Below are 14,235 nucleotides of genomic sequence, written 5' to 3'. Positions count from 1 at the left end.
TAATATTGTGGATAATGTTTATCTTCGAAAAGGTTTTGGAATCCAGGCACGTGGACCCGAGGGTTGACTTTGTTGACTTTTCAAACGAAATTGGGAATTATTATAAATTGATTAATTATGAGTATTAGAGTGTAGTTTTACTAGTTTGCATATTGTTTGACTAGTTTCGGATCGTTTGGCTTTGAATTGAAGAGTTAGAGAGGCATTGGAGTCGGTAATGGAACTTCGGAGAGAGGTAAGTATCCTGTCTAACCTTGTGAGGTGGAAACTACCCCGTAGGTGATGTAATTGTTATGTGCTACTAGTTGTGGGTGCTACGTACTCACGAGGTGACGAGAGTTGGTATGTACCTAAAGCATGTTTATGTCCGACTAGACTTAGGACTTTATTATGTAATATTTGAAATATTTGAACTCATTCTGCTGGCTTAATTAATTAAAATTATAATTGAAATAGATTTAGAAATTAATATACATATATATTAGGCCGAGCCTTATCTGCTTGAGTTGTTGGCAAGTTAACTGAGAAACGGTAAAGGCTAAATTCACTTTATGCTCATGTACTGTATTGTAAGCATGTGTCTTGAAATTCGATAAGTTCATTCCTTTCTTGTGGAGTGGGCTGAACGTCTCGGCAGGATAACAGATGCATCTATAGTTCGTGTCGGTCGACCCTCGGTAGTGTACACATTATTCTGGATCGGGTCGCACGACCTCGGCATAATCGTGCGTGATATCGCTAGCAGTCCGACTATTCACGAAATTATCCTTCTACTAATGCCCGATATTTATATGGTATTTCCTTATCCGTTTGATACTGGCACTTGATACGTCTGAGCTATTGAAATAGAATACGAGACTGAGAAATCTATATCTTTAAATGAAATTTTTGGAAGATTATGTAACTTACACCTTTACCCCATTATTATTGTTGTGCTTCATATTTGCTTATGATTCATCATATTGCTTTATTGGACCACTAGTAAGTGTCGATGCCGACCCCTCGTCAATACTTCTCCGGCTTAGGCTAGATATTTACTGGGTATGCATTGATTTACGTATTCATGCTGCACTTCTGCACTAAATGTGCAGGATCCGACAGGTTCATTTGGTGGTCATCTTGGCACGTAGGCGCAGCTGCTGAGGAGACTTTATGGTGAGCTGCATTCCAGGCTACACATCGCAGCCCATAGAGTCTTCATTGTACGATTTACTTTATCCTGTCTTATTTACATTCAGGACAGATGTTGTATTATTATTGTATTCCTTAATAAATGCTCATGTGCTTGTGACACCGGGTTTTGGGATATGCTAGTTGTTGCTTACGGACTTATATATTATTATCGTCTTTCATTTCTTTTATAAACTACTACTTATGTACGTTCCCGTGGATTTAAAAGTGTGAATTTCCTTCCTTAATAAAATTTATAATTTCGACAGTAATAAAATGAATAATTAATGTGATAGTTCACCGTTGGCTTTCCTAACGGTGACGTTGGGCGCCATCACGGCCTGTAGTGGGTTTTGGGTTTCACAGCTTGGTATCCGAGCTCTAGGTTCACTTGGGTATCACGAGTCTAGTAGATTCTTGTGGATCAGTACGGAGACGTCTGTACTTATCTTTAGGAGGATACAGGGTTGTTAGGAGCATTTCCCTTCTTAATTCCTCCTCGTGCGATTTGATTCTATTGAAGCTTATGTCCTTATTTGGGGGAGTCCACAGTCTACGATTGGGTCATGTGGTTGTCTGCTTGTGCGGTTTCTGGTTATTGATGCATTGGTGGATTAATTATGACTAAGAAAAGAAAACATCAGGGGTAATTCGAGCAAAGAACTTGATGAATGGGGGCTATATTTCGCGTTATCGATTCATGTACAAGTTTTGGAAAGACTCGAAGTTTATGCTTCTTGTGGATGTGATGTACAAGAAAAAGAATTCATCTGGTTACTTCTTTGGGAGTGTTCATATGCTAATGGAGCATTGGAGTTTGATTACATTCGGGACCAGGTCAGAGTGGATGACATTCAACAGTGGTTCTATCTTTCGACTTGAGGTTACAATTTCTACGGTCTTGGGAATTTGGCTGCATGTTGCAATTGTCCTTCTGGAATGGGTTAAGTAAAGGATTTCTAGCCAATGAAGTGTTTATTCTACTTATAAATCAAGGGTTATGATGAAATTCTTGTACTCTCGCATAGCGGCAGGATAGGTGTAGTGAGCGATATGGAAATTGGAGAATGAGGATCAAGGTTACGGTTCAGTTTTGATGAGAATGTCTCGAGCTCAGAGGAGCAGGGGAAAGAATTCAGATGTTCAGAGTAAGCTGAAATTATCTTAGTGTCACCTGAGGATGGTGTCTTGTGTAAGAGGCATTGTGTATTGATTTGCGAATTCTTGATTTGCTTTACAGAATTAGTACGGTTGGTGATATGGGGATGCAGACTTTGCTACCTGGTGCGAAAGGTCGTGGAAGCATGTCCCACGAGAAATTGTATAAGTGTGACATGTTAGTCACTTGATTGTTGTAGATTAAAACCAAGTATGGAGATTCTGGTACTAGCGCTAATGTGAGAGTTTATGCTTGAAAGGCGCCCTATTCAGTTGGTTGTGGACTGTGGGAGTTTGTTCCGGATTGGATGGATGCTCGTGTGAGTCATGAATAGAGCCATTGTGGATCCTTGAAAGGTTGTTGGCCCAATAAGGTATGATCACAATTAGCTCAAGTTCCGTTGGTGGGTCTAATGTGAATGTGTGCTCTACGTCAGGTCAGATGTGATCATTCGTCATAGCACTATTTACGGAGGAGTCTTCGAGCGTTGGATGTTATTCATGTCATCATCTATTCCATGTAATACTCTATTGTGCTAGATGGGTTATGAGATGGCTTGATTATTCGCACATGTGTTGTGATCCCGTGTAGCTTGTGGTGTTATATGAGCAAGATGGCTCTCGAGATGCAGGTTATTTATTGTACCTTAGTCGTGCTTGGGTTTTTGTAGCGTATGGTGCCATCCGTCTCCCCAGAGTTATATTAAGCACTTGGCATGCTTATGGTCAATATTCAGGCATTTCGTAAGCATAAGTATTACGACTTGATGGGTGTTTCCTTATTGATTGTTGTGTGGATCGGGTGGCACACCGCCACGGGTACATTATTTGGATCGGGTGGCATGTCGCCACGGGTATGTTGTGTGGATCGGGTTGCGCGCTGCAACGATTTTATTCGGATCAGGTTTCACGCCGCAACAGCGTCATAGTTGGATTGGGTTGCACGCCGCAACAGTGAGATGTTAAGTATGGTTCCTTGTACTTATTTTGTGTGCCTTATTTCTCACCTCTGTGGTAGGTTCATTGCATCGGTTCAACTATTTTATTCTTTACGCGAGCTAGATGGATCTTTGCCAGAGTTTGTTCTTCCCTATAGGTCATATTCGAGTTGTGACTTGTTGGCGCTTTGATGCCAAGATGTTAGACGGTGTTTGAGGTGGCTATTGCCCGAGCAGCTTGTACTGGGTGAGACTAGGTTATTAGATCTGAGATCAGTGCGATTGATTTATGTAGGGTATATTAAAGAGAAATTATTGTTATTCAGCTCAAAATAAGGTAATGGTTCTTGTCGGGTGGAGAGACCCCATGATTTATTGATTTGGTAGGTGGTTATGAGAATCTACACATCTCTTTTGTCATGGCACTATTACGAGAGTTGGAACAGGGCTTATATGTGTTATGTAGTGTATTATGGGCATCGAATTCGTGAAAGTTCAACTATTGTGGTTGGAGGATGTTATTATGGGCAAACGACTTATGTGGTGCATGTTGTGATTTCAGTATAGGTGCATGATCATATTTTGGTACATTGTGTAGTGATTGATGTGGTGTTCGTATGTCAGAATTGGGTCTCGTGGAGAATTCCAGATGTTGGAATTTGGTTCTAAGGCTTGTTAGCTAAGGTTATAGGGAGGATTTTCAGTCTGGCTCAAGCTAATGTGCTCACATGGGTTGTGGTGGCACGAGTAGGTGCACGAGGTGTAAAACAATGATTTTGGCACGTTCTTGGCACGTTCGAGGATGAACTTATGTTTAAGTGGGGTAGAATGTAATGACCCGACCGATCATTTTGATCCCTAGCACGTCGTTCGGTGGTTCGATGCCTTGGGTAGCTTCACTTCATGTGTGATGACTTGTACAGGTAGTCGGAATAGAATTTCAGGAAGTTTGGGGTTGATTCAGATGGAAAATTTTAAATTCTGAAGCTTTAAGTTGGAAGAGTTGACTAAGGTAGACTTTTAAGTAAACGATCTCGGAATCTGGATTTGACGGTTCCAATAGATTTGTATGATGATTTCGGACTTCGGCATGTGTTCGGGTTGAGTATAGGGTGGTCAGGGCGCATTTCAGCGCTTTTTATGGAAAGTTGGCATTTTGAAAGTTTAAAAATTCCTTAAGTTTGGTTTGAAGTGGACTTTGGTGTTATCGATGTCCGTTTGGGGTTCAAAGCCTTGGAATAGGTTCGTATCGTGATTTGTGACTTGTGCGTAAAGTTTGGCATCATTCCGGAATGTTTAAGTAAAATTCAGACGCATTCGTCGAAGTTTGGAAGTTTGAAATTTTAAAGAAGGTTTCGATCTTCGATTCGTAATTTGGATGTTGTTTGGTGTGATTTGAGGCCTCGAGCAAGTCCGTATTGTATTTTGGGATGTGTTGGTACAGTTGGATGGGGTCCCGGGGGCCTCGAGGTCGAAATGAATTAAAACTTGGAATTTAGGACAAGGTGTTGCTGCTGAAGTCTGGTGTCATCGCACCTGCGGAAAGAATGGCCGCAGGTGCGGTCACGCATGTGCGAATTTTGTGGAGGAGGTCAAGGAGCGCAGGTGTGAGGAGAATTCCGCACCTGCAAAGTCGCAGATACGGAGAAGAGATCGTAGAAGCAAAATTTGGCCAAGAGGCCTGGGGCCGCAGAAGCGGACTTGGTCACACAGGTGCGTGAGCGTAGAAGTGTTTGTTGTCCACAGAAGCAGAAGCACGGGTGCGCTATTTGGGGCGCAGAAGCGAAGGCTTCTGGCTGGAGCTGGAGCTCGAGCCGCACCTGCGATGGATTTTCTGCAGCGGGTAGTTGACCGCAAATGCGAAAATCACTGGGCAGTAGGGTGCTTTTAATCCGACACATAGCCCATTTCTTCCACATTTTCATTTGGTTTGGGAGATTTTTGGAGCTCTTCAAGAGGGGATTCTCATCATCAACTGCAAGGTACTTACCACGTATTGTAAGTTGATTTCAAGGATTTAACATGGAGATTTGAGGAAAAACTGCGGGATTTTGAAGAAAAACCTAGAATTGATAATTTTTGGATTTTTACCACGATTTTGGAAGAGTAATTAGGAATAATTTATATGTTTGAGTTCGTAATACTACGGGTAATGTTTATCTTCGAAAAACTTTCGAAATCCGGGCACGTGGGTCTGAGGATTAACTTTGTTGACTTTTCAAGCGAAGTTGGAAATTATTATAAATTGATTAATTATGAGTATTAGAGTGTATTTTTACTGGTTTGCACATTGTTTAACTAGTTTCGGATCGTTTGACTTTAAATTGAAGAGTTAGAGAGGCATTGGAGTCGGTTATGGAACTTAGGAGCGAGGTAAGTCTCTTGTCTAACCTTGTGAGGGGAAAACTACCCCTAGGTGATGTAATTTTTATGTTCTACTAGTTGTGGGTTCTACGTACGCACGAGGTGACGAGAGTCCGTATGTAGCTAAAGCATGTTTATATCTGGGTATACTTTATTATGTAATATTTGAATTAATTGAACTCATTCTGCTGGCTTAATTAGTTGAAATTATAATTAAAATTGATTTAGAAATACATATATATATATATATATATATATATATATATATATATATATATATATATATATATATATATATATATATATTAGGCCGAGCCTTATCACCTTGAGTTGTTGGCAAGTTAACTGAGAAACGGTAAAGTTTATATTCACATTATGCTCATGTACTGTATTGTAAGCCCGTGTCTCAAAATTCGATAAGTTCCTTCCTTTGTTGTGGAGCGGGACGAACGCCTCGGCAGTATAAAAAAATTGCATCTATGGTTCATGTCGGTCGACTCTCGGCAATGTACACATTATTCTGGATCGGACTGTACCACCTCGGCATAATCGTGCGTTATATCGCTAGCAGTCTGAATATTTACGAGATTATCCTTTCATTGATGCCCGACATTTATATGGTATTTCCTTATCTGTTTGATATTGGCACTTGATACATCCGAGTTGTTGAGATAGAATACGAGACTGAGAAATCTATAATTTTTGGAAGATTATGTAACTTACAGCTTTACCCCATTATTATTGTTGTGCTTCATATTTGCTTATAATTCATCATATTACTCTATTGGACCTCTAGTAAGTGTCGATGTCGACCCCTCATCACTACTTCTCCGGGTTTAGGCTAGATACTTACTGGGTATGCGTTGATTAACGTACTCATATTGTACTTCTGCACTAAATGTGCAGGATCCGATAGGTTCATTTGGTGGTCATCTTGGCGCGTAGGCGCAACTGCTGAGGAGACTTTATGGTGAGCTGCATTCCATGCTACGCATCGCAGCCCACAGAATCTTCATCGTACTATTTTCTTTATCTTGTCTTGTTTACATTCCGGACAGATGTTATATTATTATTGTATTCCTTAGTAAATGCTCATACACTTATGACAGCGGATTTTGGGATATGCTAGTTGTTGCTTACGGACTTATATATTATTATCGCATTTCATTTCTTTTATAAACTACTACTTATATATGTTCCCGTGAATTTAAAAGTGTGAATTTTCTTCCTTAATAAAATTTATGATTTCAAAAGTAATAAAATGAACAATTAATGTGATAGTTCATCGTTGGCTTGCCTAACAGCGACGTTAGGCACCATCACGGCTTATAGTGGGTTTTGGGTCGTGACATTTATAACTCAATACCAATTTCAACAATAAGATATTCTAAGAAATAACGATTTCAAGTAAGGAACTCAATGGTTAAATAATAAATAAGGAATAGAGAAAACAATAATTTCAACTAGGCATGTAAAGGCAATTAACAAGTAAGAGGAAAGACAAGTAAAGCATGTGAAGATAGACCAATGATGATAGATATAACATATTATGGTAACTCAATTAAAGGCATGAAAGGAATCTACATAGCTAGAACCGGTCAATTACCACATTCAACCCGTGTACGCACTCGTCACCTTGCGTACACGGCTTTCACATATCACAATTAACACAAGTAATACCAATCCTAAGCGACAATTCCCCCACACAAAGTTAGGCAAGACACTTATCTCAAAACACAATAACTCAATCCACTAGTAAGCCTTTTCCTCGATAATCCAATTCCGAACGGCTCAAATCTAGCTAAAATAACTTCGTACCATAAATATAAACTATAGGAAGCTATTCCGTACAATAAAGGTGCAATCTTTAATGAGAAATAAAAAGTCAACTCAAAAAGTCAATCCCAGACTCGCGTCTTGGAATCAGACCAAAATTTTAAAATCCGAACACCCATTAGATAACGAGTCCAACCATACAAGAATTACTCAAATCTGGCCTCAAATCGCCTTTCAAATCTCCAAAATTTAGTCTAAGACGTTTTCACAATTTTTTCCCAAAATTTCCAACTCAAATCACTAATTAAATGATAAAAACAATAATAGATTCATGTAATATAGTCGAATCCGGATTAGAATCATTTACCCCGATGATTTTCTTGAAACTCCCTAGAAAACTTGCCACAAATCGAGCTCTCTAGGTCTAAAAATAAAAATGAGATGAAACCCTCGACCTAAGCCATTTTCTGCCCCAGCGATTTCGCATATGCGGGCTCACTGTCGCACCTGCAAAAAATCCATCGTATGTGCGGTTCTAACTAATGCCTTGAGATTCCGCTTTTGCGGACCACCAGCTCGTACCTACGAGCCCGGTTCTGCGGAGAAATCCACCGCACCTGCGGTCCCTCCCAAGCTCCTCAATGTCCGCTTCTGTGGAAGAAACAATCGCGTCTGCGGATGCGCATCTGCGTCAAGGCTCCGCACATGCGAACCTACGCCTGGGATGCCCTTTTCTGCTTCTGTGCTTCTTCACTCGCACCATCGAGTCCGCACCTGCGGCCAATTCCACCGCAGGTGCGATGACACCAGAAAGGTTAGAGCTTTAGCAAAAATGATTAAGTCTAATTTGGTTCCGGATTCAAGCTGAATCACACCTAGGGCCCCCGGGATCCCGTCCGAATATACCAACAAGTTCCAAAATACATAACGGACCTACTCGAGACCAAAAATCATATCAAACAACATAGATTCTATGAATCACAACCCAATTCAAGCTTATTGACACTATGAATATCTGACATCCAAAACTAACGTGGAATCATACCAAAACAACTCCGATTGACCTCACATTTTGAACACAAGTCATAAATGACATGGCCGACCTATTCCAACTTCCAAAATCTGAATCCAATCTCGATATCAATAAAGTCAACTCCTGATCAAACTTCTCAACCTTCCAAAACTTCAACTTTCTAACTTACGCCAATTCAAGATGCAACAGCCTACGGACCTCCAGATCAACATCCATACACACTCCTAAGTCCAAAATTACCATACTGAGCTATTGGAACCGTCAAAACTCCTTTTCGGAGTCGTCTACACAAAAGTCAAACTATGGTCAACTCTTTTAACTTAAGCCTCTAAGTCAGGGACTATTTGTTCACTCTGAAACTCACCCGTAACCAAAACCAAATACTCTGGTAAGTCCCATAACCACAATACAATATAGAGGAGGCAATAAATAGGGGATATATTCTAAAATACTCAAAACGACCGGCCAGGTTGTTACAGGTCGTTACACAATAAAAAATTCAACTTTCATAGAAAAACCAAGTAGTTTTATCAATCATATGCTACCGGGCAGATGATTGTTTTTCTTTTTTATTTTTTATTCGGTATCTAATATTCGTATTAGGGTACGATTAAACTTAGATTCGAATTGAAAAGTCTCATATTGAACTTCAAGACTTCTTCTTCTTTTGCACAAATCTATTTTAGTGTGATTTACTACCGTTGAGTGGTTCGCTAACACCGTGGTTTTTGGTACCAATATACCGATGAGTTAAATCATTCTATCCTGAGAGGATAATATTCCAACACCTCGAACCACTCAATGGTAGTAAATCACACCGAAATAGATTTGTGCAAAAGAAGAAGAAGTCTTGAAGTTCATAAAACTCTTCATAACAGTCACTTAAAAATGGGAGGTAAATTTAAATATAAATTCGGGAAAAAATTAAAGAAATTTTGTCCAAAAAGATTAATCAATTAATCGTTGACCGGATCTTAATCTGAATCTGAATCTGAATCCGAGTCCGAGTCTAAAGACGAAACCGAGCGAACGACGACGATGATGGTGCGAGGCTTGCCTTCTTCTTAACTCTTTAAGAGCTTGAATAAAAAAAAATAATTGCTTATATACCCATCAAAAGTCTTTTCTTCCTTCAATATAGGACAATATCCCTTTGACAAGGAAGGAAATTTAAATATTTCATTTTCCCTCCATTTCCCATTCACTCTTTATTTTAAAGCTAATCAAACTTAAACCCAATAGCAATATGTCCACTGTTTTGAGAAGATAAGACTAGGGTCGTTAAAATTAGAATATTTGTAGGTAGAATCTATTTTATGTTAAGAATTGTGAACACCATATTATTAATCATATTGCTTTATTTTGGAGTAAATTTTATCGGCGGTTATTCAATTTTGAGTTTATAACAATAAAGTCGTTTTTTTGTCTATTTTATCTATACTATATTAAAGCACGAAGGCCCGTAGGAAAATGTCCTTCGCCTTTTTTTACCCTTTAAAAATCAGTTTTACATTGGATAAAATTATAATTTAAATTGCTTTCCTAATATTTAGGACATTTAATCAAGCCAATTTTTTTTACTAAATCAAAACTTATTTGAGTTAGGTAAGAAGTCCTTAACATTTCCTAAATTTTATGATCTTTTTAATTAATAAAAGAATAATGACATTATATCAATTTATGGTAAACTTCTCCATATGCACAAAGTGCACGTTAGGTTTGTCTACTTTTACTTTTTTGCTTAAATATAATTAATCATTTAAATTATATTAGAATACATTTGTTAGTGGTAAATATTTATACAATTATGAGAAGTAAATATATCAACACAAATCTACATTCCATGTTAGATATAATGATAATTGCCATTAATATTTTATATGTTGGATATTTCAATTGATTTTCAAACTTTTAAATGAATTAATATCTTAATTGTGTACAATTTTAGTATCTTAATAAAAACAAATAGAGAAATTTTTCTTAGGAAAAATGACACTTATAAACGCTCTCAAAATAATAACCGAAAAATATATTTTTTTTTTTATACATATATACACATTATGTATGTTATATATAAAAATTATACAAATTTTATACACTTTTCCGGCTACCGAATGTAAATAATTTCTGGCGCGGGCTAAAAGTGATAATACCCCTTTTCTTTACTCCTAATTATATACATATTATATTTATCTCGATGTCAATTGTTATTACACATAATTCATTCTTATTCTAAATTTTATACACTTTTTATTAATAAACGTAAAAACGCGTGCAACGCACGTATACTAAAGCTTGTTACATAAAAATCATTCAACATTGAGCTTGTAACATAAAAATTACTTTTTTATCTTTTGTCACATAAAAATCATCTAATTTTGGCCAAATTAAATAAAAAATAAATATCACCAGAATTTTTATATTTTATATCAAAAATACGACAGATTACTCCAAAATAGCTAGTTAGCTTAATAAAACATATTATATATAATAAATCAATTTTAAAAAAATATATGACATGGCATGACTCTTCGTTACTCTCCCTTTTTCTTTTAAGTGAGAGCGGGCTTTGGGTTGTGACACCCTTCTCACATATTTTATTTGCGAGCATTGACCGCTCATCACATCCCCGTTACTCTCCCTTGTGATTTATGAAAGTACGTTTATCATCATATTTTGATTTCTTTGTAACAACTCAATGCCATGGAAACATATTGAGCTCATAAATTCGGTCGCCGGATCGCTTGATGGTCTAACAATGGCTCTTCTGCTAATTACAAAAAGGTATTTATAAAATTCTCTAAATAAATGAGTATAATAAGGAAAAAATAATTAAATTATATTTTTACATTAATATTAATGAGTTATCAAAATTATTACAAAGTAATAAAAATAAGAAAAGTAAACATAATAATCGTAAACCACAACTGAGATTAGTGAAATTTGGAGGAGGTTTCTGAAATTATCCCGAATATAACTAACTTATTTTGGAGTGTCATGTCATATTTTCGGTACAAAACATAAAATTCAGGTGAAATTCACTTCTTAATTAACTTGGCCAAAGTTGGATAACTTTTATGTGACAAAAAATAGAAAAGTGATTTTGTATTTGAAACTCAAAGTTAAATGATTTTTATGTTAAAAAAAGTGACTTTTATGTTACAAACTCAAAGTTGAATGGCGGTAGGTGAAATTTACTCCTTTATCTTGTTACTTAAAGCCTAAAACTATTAAGATAACCTAATGACAGTTATTAATATCATGAAGTTATGTAATAATCTTGTTCTCCCCGTTCGTCAAATATTTGTCCATGCGCATTTATTTACCCGCAAATAGATACAGTTGAATTTGTGACTTGGTTTATAAATACATAGATTAAATTGATCTGATTAATAAAATAACATAGTACAAAGAAAATAGAATAAAGATAATTGATTAAAATACAAGATTGGATTTCAGGTTGATCCCACCGGAACTAAGAACAATTGGAAAATCTAAACAACAATAGCATAAAGATCTTTTCACAATGAGAGAAGAATGTTAGTCTTTGTGATACAAATATTTTGTGTCCCCTCAATGTGTACAAATGTTGCTATTTATATTTAAATTCGAGGTGACAAGATCGTCAAATCACGCCTTCTTAAAGACGAATAAAATCTCTCTTGATGGTTGCATAATGTTTGAGAATAAATGCTATGATTTTCGGTAACGACTACTCCTTTAACGCTCCCTACTTTCACCGGTACATTACTTTCAAATTTTCTTCCCCGGCTTTGATGTCATCGGAACTTACACAATACCCGTCACAAGTCTGTATCAGGTACCAATCATCTACTGACTCGTCTCCAACCTGTCTCCAGTGCCACGTGCACACTTATGAAGTGTATACTGTAAACTGTAATTTTTACCTACTACAGATAGTCCCCCTACTTTCTGGTGACTCAACTTGACGTGACTGAAAAGTAGATAAGACTTTCCCTTTTCTTGGGGGAAAAAATTCTTGAACGGTTTCTGCCACTTGATAGGACGCATGTCTCTTTGCATTCAATGAGTCAAACATGTGCTACCCCATGGTTCAATGAACAATTTTGCCAGCTATCTAGATAATGATGGCTTTATACTGAACCGCCTATAAATTTTTCCCCTTTCCTCCAATTTCATCTTTCACTTTTTTCACACATATACATCAAATTTTCTTAGAACTACTCTACAATTCTCTTTTCTCAGTAAAACCTTCAAGTTTGAATATCAAATTTCACCTCCTTAATTACCATGTCTTCTACTATTTCTTTCCCCGGCAGCCCATCTTCTGCCAATAAACAACACGGCCTTATTTTGACTTCATATCTACCTTTACCCACCGGCGTTGGGACTTGAATTGGCGGTTGTCCATCCCAAAAAAACAAGTCCAAGAAGCCTGGCATTGGACCTCCCACAACGAACACAATCATCCCTTCTCAATTGTCTTTCAAAAAGGATCTTTAGGTTCAAAAAGTTTCCTCTGACCCAGACGACGACAGAAACAAAGAAGTTAGTGAATATCCTCCATTTATTCGTCCGGTCAGTATTTCTGTTGTAAAGGAGTATTGTGATTGGAAGAACATTGAGGTTTTAGCCCCTCGCAAAGTGGAGAGGCTTACTTTCAGTAAATCAGGGTATATTTTCATTTATACATACTCTTTTACTCTAAGACTTGGCAAGGAAATAGACCCAATCATTCTGAAATTTTGCTGGAACTACCAAGTTTGTTTGGCTGAAGTAGGACTGAAAATATGGTGTACGGTGGCTTGCCTATGGTACCTGTATTCCTAGACTTAGGAAGACCTCACTCTTGCACATCTAATCAATCTCTATGCTCCTAAGATCTTCCGAGGAGGCGTGATCAAACTCAACAAACGTGGTCATAACACTATCGTCACTAGTATAAATAATGACAATGACTGTGGGTGGATGGACAGGTTTGTTGTTGTTGCTCCCGAAGATATTTTATGGGCATCAACATCTCCCATCTCCGAAGTTTGGAATTATACTCGTAAGTTTTCTCAAGTATCTCTCTCTTTGCTATTTTGAAAATATTTTTTCTATTTCTTACCCAATGGGTTCAAAATATTTTGAATACTTTCACACCGGAACTCCGCTTGTGGAAGGAAAGTTCAATAAAGAAGAACTGGACGGGCAAGAACCACAGTGAAAAAATCTTCCCCTTCCCCTTCTAGACATATGCCTTCATAATAAATTGCTAAACTTTAATATTATTACTTCAGACCTTCTGAAGGGATCTTTTGTTTGCCCGACTCTCGAGATTTCACTTGACCCAAAGTTGGCCCAACACGGATTCAAGAGGTCCTCCACTGGAAAAGAGCTCATGATGCAGCTCTTGCTTATGGTAAATGAGCATCGTCGATCAGTCCCCAGCGCAAGGAGAAGAAACCAAAAAGGAAGAAATCCTCTAAGAATGAGGCTAAAGAGAAGCTAGCGGTCACAGAAGAGATCCCGAAAGCACAGTACACAGTGGTATTTAATGAAAAAGAAATCAAGGACGATACTGAAATGGTTTCTCTTCAAAGAAGAAGAAGAAAAATACCAATAACTCCATCGGAGGATGTGGAGGGACTCTTTCTGTAATATGAATTGGTTGAAATGGTTGATTCTCGCTTTCGGGCTCCGATCTTCCCCGATAGTCAGAAAGGATCTACTTTAGGGATAGCCTCAACTCCTACTCCACCACCAGCTCCTGTTTCGCCACTGGTCTCTATCGAACAAGAGCAAGGTGCATGTTCTCACGATAGCCAGAAT

This window comes from Nicotiana tomentosiformis, chromosome 2, assembly GCF_000390325.3.
Source record: "Nicotiana tomentosiformis chromosome 2, ASM39032v3, whole genome shotgun sequence".
Classification (NCBI taxonomy): Eukaryota; Viridiplantae; Streptophyta; class Magnoliopsida; order Solanales; family Solanaceae; genus Nicotiana; species Nicotiana tomentosiformis.
Note: the sequence above shows the minus strand (reverse complement) of the source record.